The following is a 7,500-nucleotide window of genomic DNA, read 5'->3' on the forward strand; positions in this document are numbered from 1 at the left end:
CTACGGGCCTGGCACCCTCTACGGGCCGTGGCCTCATTCAAGTTGGACTTGGGCTCGGCGCGAGGCGTCGGGGTAGTGGACCCTCCCAAACACCACATGCCACGACAGGCGGCAGCCTGCGGGGTTCGGTGCTGGACTCTTCCCTGTTCGCTCGCCGCTACTGGGGGAATCCTTGTTAGTTTCTTTTCCTCCGCTTAGTAATATGCTTAAATTCAGCGGGTAGTCTCGCCTGCTCTGAGGTCGTTGTACGAGGTGTCGCACGCCACACCGCCAGCCGGCTGTGCACGCTACCGAGTAAGTACCGGTATGCGAACCGCCAGGCGACGGGCGCGCATCGCACGTTTAAGGAGACGCGGCCGGCCCCACAGGCGGCCACGACACTCCCAGGTCTGCGAAGCGGGGCAAACGCCGCGCGCTTCAGTATACGTAGCCGACCCTCAGCCAGACGTGGCCCGGGAACGGAATCCATGGACCGCAATGTGCGTTCGAAACGTCGATGTTCATGTGTCCTGCAGTTCACATGTCGACGCGCAATTTGCTGCGTTCTTCATCGACCCACGAGCCGAGTGATCCACCGTCCTGGGTGATCTTTTCATAGTTTCCACCATCTCTTTCGAGACAGTTGCATAGGCGGGACTGAGGCGTGTGGCGGCCCTGTTCCAGCGTTCAGTGTCCAACGGCCTCACGGCCGATGGGCGTCGTACGGCTCCACACCGGAGCGGACAGGCAGTCGGGCGAAAGTCATTCAAAACCGGCGCCAGGCGCCAGGTGCCGCAGGCCAGCCGCTCCAGCGCTTCAGCGCTCGTACCACACAACATTGCCGTTAGTTTTGAGACGAACGCGTGGTTCCGCACGCGGCGCACGGCTACTGCGAGCCGTACAGGTAGCTGCGTGTTGCGCGACACGACACGCACATCGAAAGACATGCAGTCTAGTCGGTAATGATCCTTCCGCAGGTTCACCTACGGAAACCTTGTTACGACTTTTACTTCCTCTAAATGATCAAGTTTGGTCATCTTTCCGGTAGCATCGGCAACGACAGAGTCAATGCCGCGTACCAGTCCGAAGACCTCACTAAATCATTCAATCGGTAGTAGCGACGGGCGGTGTGTACAAAGGGCAGGGACGTAATCAACGCGAGCTTATGACTCGCGCTTACTGGGAATTCCTCGTTCATGGGGAACAATTGCAAGCCCCAATCCCTAGCACGAAGGAGGTTCAGCGGGTTACCCCGACCTTTCGGCCTAGGAAGACACGCTGATTCCTTCAGTGTAGCGCGCGTGCGGCCCAGAACATCTAAGGGCATCACAGACCTGTTATTGCTCAATCTCGTGCGGCTAGAAGCCGCCTGTCCCTCTAAGAAGAAAAGTAATCGCTGACAGCACGAAGGATGTCACGCGACTAGTTAGCAGGCTAGAGTCTCGTTCGTTATCGGAATTAACCAGACAAATCGCTCCACCAACTAAGAACGGCCATGCACCACCACCCACCGAATCAAGAAAGAGCTATCAATCTGTCAATCCTTCCGGTGTCCGGGCCTGGTGAGGTTTCCCGTGTTGAGTCAAATTAAGCCGCAGGCTCCACTCCTGGTGGTGCCCTTCCGTCAATTCCTTTAAGTTTCAGCTTTGCAACCATACTTCCCCCGGAACCCAAAAGCTTTGGTTTCCCGGAGGCTGCCCGCCGAGTCATCGGAGGAACTGCGGCGGATCGCTGGCTGGCATCGTTTATGGTTAGAACTAGGGCGGTATCTGATCGCCTTCGAACCTCTAACTTTCGTTCTTGATTAATGAAAACATACTTGGCAAATGCTTTCGCTTCTGTTCGTCTTGCGACGATCCAAGAATTTCACCTCTAACGTCGCAATACGAATGCCCCCGCCTGTCCCTATTAATCATTACCTCGGGTTCCGAAAACCAACAAAATAGAACCGAGGTCCTATTCCATTATTCCATGCACACAGTATTCAGGCGGGCTTGCCTGCTTTAAGCACTCTAATTTGTTCAAAGTAAACGTGCCGGCCCACCGAGACACTCAATAAAGAGCACCCTGGTAGGATTTCAACGGGGTCCGCCTCGGGACGCACGAGCACGCACGAGGCGGTCGCACGCCTTCGGCTCGCCCCACCGGCAGGACGTCCCACGATACATGCCAGTTAAACACCGACGGGCGGTGAACCAACAGCGTGGGACACAAATCCAACTACGAGCTTTTTAACCGCAACAACTTTAATATACGCTATTGGAGCTGGAATTACCGCGGCTGCTGGCACCAGACTTGCCCTCCAATAGATACTCGTTAAAGGATTTAAAGTGTACTCATTCCGATTACGGGGCCTCGGATGAGTCCCGTATCGTTATTTTTCGTCACTACCTCCCCGTGCCGGGAGTGGGTAATTTGCGCGCCTGCTGCCTTCCTTGGATGTGGTAGCCGTTTCTCAGGCTCCCTCTCCGGAATCGAACCCTGATTCCCCGTTACCCGTTACAACCATGGTAGGCGCAGAACCTACCATCGACAGTTGATAAGGCAGACATTTGAAAGATGCGTCGCCGGTACGAGGACCGTGCGATCAGCCCAAAGTTATTCAGAGTCACCAAGGCAAACGGACCGGACGAGCCGACCGATTGGTTTTGATCTAATAAAAGCGTCCCTTCCATCTCTGGTCGGGACTCTGTTTGCATGTATTAGCTCTAGAATTACCACAGTTATCCAAGTAACGTGGGTACGATCTAAGGAACCATAACTGATTTAATGAGCCATTCGCGGTTTCACCTTAATGCGGCTTGTACTGAGACATGCATGGCTTAATCTTTGAGACAAGCATATGACTACTGGCAGGATCAACCAGGGAGCTGCGTCAACTAGAGCTGAGCAGCCGGCCGCCCGGGAGTGTGTCCCGGGGGCCCGCGCGAACACGCAAGCGTCCGCTCAATTATTCTGCAAACAGGAGGAGGCTGAGCTCCCCTGCACAACACACCTCGAAACCCTCTCAGGTCCCGGCGGCGCGCAGCGCCGTCCTAAGTACTTGGTCGGGTTCGAGAGAGGCGCAATCGCCCGGAGTTAGGCGAGTAGACGCTTTAGGTGCGACCACCCGTGCTCCCAACTGAGCTTGCCGCTGCCGACAGAGGCCCGGGAGCGTGCTGTCGTGGCATTGCCGGCGGGAGACAACACGCGCCACCTACGGTGACCGGCAGCTCCAACGCCAGCGCCACAGAAGGACAAAAGCCCCACTTGGGTGCCGAAGCGAACTCTCCCAGCACAGCGCACGCGCCAACACGTCCGCACAGCTGCGATACAAACCACCTGCGAGAACCGCTGGGGCGACCGAGCAGCAGACGGCGTCGCGGCGCCGAGCGCCGGGCGGCGGCGCATCCTCAGCGCACACAGTCCTCAATCGGACCAGCACACTGCAGATGGCCACCGCGCTTCGCACCGGGCCCGCGAGGACCTACTTTGGCCGCAAGGCGCCGCGAGCAGGGGGCGCCGGCGCGCAGCTGCGCCGCCTGCCGCGTCCGTCGGCCGGCGCGCCTGCCACTGGCCGCCCCCACCAGCCGGCTGTAGCGCGTGCGCCCACGCACCGCGCTGCCAGCACGCCGGGCGGCCCCCCCTCACCGGCCGGGGACGGTCCCACCCAGCCACCGCCGCGTATCGCCTCACACCCAGATCCCCTTTCGCGTTCGTGGGCATGGTGGGTCCCCTTTCACGTTCGTGGGCATGGTGGGTATCCCTGAAACAACCGGTTAATAGCTCGACCGATCGTCGCCAACACTGATTCACCTCTAGCGAGAACAACCGCACCACAACGGGTTACCTGTTGTTCATTTGCGTAACGTCACCAGCAAACGTAGACGTCCATCGCCATTTGCAACGAGTATTGCATGCCTGTGTCAGGTGTCACAACACACTACGTCTGCCCACATAGACGCAACAACATGTGCACGCCTCGAGAACACGTGGAAGGTAGCCCCCGTACGTATGCGGTGTCCATTGCGCGAACGACTGTCAGCCGGCCTCTGCAGGATGTCGCAGATGTGGAACGCGGTGCAACATGCTATCACGGTGTGTGAGAAGAGACGACTACGTCCGAATACACGCTCCACTACATCAACAGACTGCTCATGCTGATCGCCATCCAGGGCGTCCGTTCCTCCCACACGTCTGAATGGCGTACCACACTGCAATCCAGCTCTTATAGGGAGACGACACGTAGCTGCGTGCACAATATTTGGACTGTATGGTCTGCCGTTGCTAGGCGCAGTCGTCGTACGGTCACACATGTGCCACGATGTATCATTCAGTACATACGGACCAATGTGCAGTACAGTTTGTGGGTTTTGCGTACATCGGCGGACAGGTGACAGGCCGTACCACAACGTAGGCTGAGTACGTCGGCATGCGAAGGGCATTGAACATGCAAACTTCTCAACGACCAGCTTGCGAAGGCAGGGGGGAAGGGGGGGGGGGCATGTACGTCCTGCTGCTATCCACATTACAGTGTATAGCAGGAGCATGTGGAAAGTCAGCAACACCTGCAAGGTGTTTAACATGACGCGATACACAGGGGACCGGGCAGTGCGAATAGCGAACTATATTGCGAGGGTTGCGGTTAGGCAACACTACACTAATTTAACGAGTTGCATAACAATTACAGAGCAGGTTCAGCGACAACGTGCGTCAGGTTAAGGCGCAATATAGGTTAGGTTGAGGCACAATATAGGTTAGGTTAAGGCACAACATGGGTTACGTTAAGGCACAAATTGGGTTACGTTAAGGCACAACATGGGTTACGTTAAGGCACAACATGGGTTACGTTAAGGCACAAATTAGGTTACGTTAAGGCACAAATTAGGTTACGTTAAGGCACAAATTAGGTTACGTTAAGGCACAAATTAGGTTACGTTAAGGCACAAATTAGGTTACGTTAAGGCACAAATTAGGTTACGTTAAGGCACAAATTAGGTTACGTTAAGGCACAAATTAGGTTACGTTAAGGCACAAATTAGGTTACGTTAAGGCACAAATTAGGTTACGTTAAGGCACAAATTAGGTTACGTTAAGGCACAAATTAGGTTACGTTAAGGCACAAATTAGGTTACGTTAAGGCACAAATTAGGTTACGTTAAGGCACAAATTAGGTTACGTTAAGGCACAAATTAGGTTACGTTAAGGCACAAATTAGGTTACGTTAAGGCACAAATTAGGTTACGTTAAGGCACAAATTAGGTTACGTTAAGGCACAAATTAGGTTACGTTAAGGTACAATATGGGTTAGGTTAAGGTACAATATGGGTTAGGTTAAGGTACAATATGGGTTAGGTTAAGGTACAATATGGGTTAGGTTAAGGTACAATATGGGTTAGGTTAAGGCACAACGTAGGTTAGGTTAAGGCACAACATAGGTTAGGTTAAGGCACAACATAGGTTAGGTTAAGGCACAACATAGGTTAGGTTAAGGCACAACATAGGTTAGGTTAAGGCACAACATAGGTTAGGTTAAGGCACAACATAGGTTAGGTTAAGGCACAACATAGGTTAGGTTAAGGCACAACATAGGTTAGGTTAAGGCACAACATAGGTTAGGTTAAGGCACAACATAGGTTAGGTTAAGGCACAACGTAGGTTAGGTTAAGGCACAACGTAGGTTAGGTTAAGGCACAACGTAGGTTAGGTTAAGGCACAACGTAGGTTAGGTTAAGGCACAACGTAGGTTAGGTTAAGGCACAACGTAGGTTAGGTTAAGGCACAACGTAGGTTAGGTTAAGGCACAACGTAGGTTAGGTTAAGGCACAACGTAGGTTAGGTTAAGGCACAACGTAGGTTAGGTTAAGGCACAACGTAGGTTAGGTTAAGGCACAACGTAGGTTAGGTTAAGGCACAACGTAGGTTAGGTTAAGGCACAACGTAGGTTAGGTTAAGGCACAACGTAGGTTAGGTTAAGGCACAACGTAGGTTAGGTTAAGGCACAACGTAGGTTAGGTTAAGGCACAACGTAGGTTAGGTTAAGGCACAACGTAGGTTAGGTTAAGGCACAACGTAGGTTAGGTTAAGGCACAACGTAGGTTAGGTTAAGGCACAACGTAGGTTAGGTTAAGGCACAACGTAGGTTAGGTTAAGGCACAACGTAGGTTAGGTTAAGGCACAACGTAGGTTAGGTTAAGGCACAACGTAGGTTAGGTTAAGGCACAACGTAGGTTAGGTTAAGGCACAACGTAGGTTAGGTTAAGGCACAACGTAGGTTAGGTTAAGGCACAACGTAGGTTAGGTTAAGGCACAACATAGGTTAGGTTAAGGCACAACATAGGTTAGGTTAAGGCACAACATAGGTTAGGTTAAGGCACAACATAGGTTAGGTTAAGGCACAACATAGGTTAGGTTAAGGCACAACGTAGGTTAGGTTAAGGCACAACGTAGGTTAGGTTAAGGCACAACGTAGGTTAGGTTAAGGCACAACATAGGTTAGGTTAAGGTACAACGTAGGTTAGGTTAAGGTACAACGTAGGTTAGGTTAAGGTACAACGTAGGTTAGGTTAAGGTACAACGTAGGTTAGGTTAAGGTACAACGTAGGTTAGGTTAAGGTACAACGTAGGTTAGGTTAAGGTACAACGTAGGTTAGGTTAAGGTACAACGTAGGTTAGGTTAAGGTACAACGTAGGTTAGGTGAAGGCGCAATGTAGGTTAGGTTAAGGTACGATATACCTTAGGTTAAGGTACAATATCGCTTAGGTTAAGGTACAATATAGCTTAGGTTAAGGTACACGTTGTAGGGAAAGGTGTATTTTGGGGGGGGAGGGGGCGGCAGGTTCGTTGATAGTGATTATCGTAAGTGCATGCCTGCGGGATCATCCGATTTGTCACGTCAGGATGCACTTGTGGCTCATGACAGGCGGCGCTCCGATTCCAAGGTTGTGGCAGATCTGTGTCTTTCATTCCTGCCATTGTTTGTGTACTGTGACAGGAGGCAGTATTGTGATGTTGGGTGCACCCCTGTGTAGGACATGTGTGGGTGTTCGTGGCTTAGCTGAGCAATGGCGGATGTCGGAAGGGTGGGATATTCTGTTTTCTGGGTGGACCTCCCGGTCTGGTTATGATAGTGTGGATTGTGTAATGTGGCGGAGAGGATGCACCGGATGTTCTTCCATGCTGGTGGTTAGATATTGTGTGTGTGCCTGTTAGAGGCAGAGAGTAGTGTGTGATAGTGTCTGGCTGACGTGTGGTTCTCATTGTGTGCAGAGTCTTTCAGCATGTATAGGGACGGTTGTATATATTATCTGTATTCTGATGGCTCTGCATCTATTACTAATCAGTGCCGTGTATACGGTTACTCTGGTTCCAGTCGAAACTGTTCTATCTCTGTACATTAGTGACACTGCGGCTCCACTATGTTGCCGCCCCTGTCGGCCGTTTCCCCCAGTGTGTGGCTAATGATTATCAGCAATCAGTCTATTAGTCAATACCGGTAGTGTGACGACGTGAAATGTCCGGGATGGGGGAAGCTACACGCT

General features: G+C 52.2%; 3 non-coding genes across 3 annotated transcripts in view; all 3 read right to left on the reverse strand.

Annotated features, from left to right (window-relative positions):
* LOC126446604 (large subunit ribosomal RNA) overlaps nucleotides 1-243 on the reverse strand; it is a 4,221-nt gene extending 3,978 nt beyond the window's left edge. The window contains exon 1 of the ribosomal RNA XR_007583367.1: nucleotides 1-243. This exon is cut by the window's left edge and continues 3,978 nt beyond it. This is a non-coding gene — a ribosomal RNA (large subunit ribosomal RNA).
* A 188-nt stretch (nucleotides 244-431) lies between these two features.
* On the reverse strand, nucleotides 432-586 carry LOC126446598 (5.8S ribosomal RNA). Its single transcript, XR_007583363.1, has one exon. It is a non-coding gene; the product is annotated as a 5.8S ribosomal RNA (ribosomal RNA).
* A 353-nt stretch (nucleotides 587-939) lies between these two features.
* Nucleotides 940-2,848, reverse strand: LOC126446602 (small subunit ribosomal RNA). Its single transcript, XR_007583365.1, has one exon. It is a non-coding gene; the product is annotated as a small subunit ribosomal RNA (ribosomal RNA).
* Between the last annotated feature and the right edge of the window lie 4,652 nt (nucleotides 2,849-7,500).

Source organism: Schistocerca serialis, unplaced genomic scaffold (assembly GCF_023864345.2).
Source record: "Schistocerca serialis cubense isolate TAMUIC-IGC-003099 unplaced genomic scaffold, iqSchSeri2.2 HiC_scaffold_409, whole genome shotgun sequence".
In the NCBI taxonomy this organism is placed as follows: domain Eukaryota; kingdom Metazoa; phylum Arthropoda; class Insecta; order Orthoptera; family Acrididae; genus Schistocerca; species Schistocerca serialis.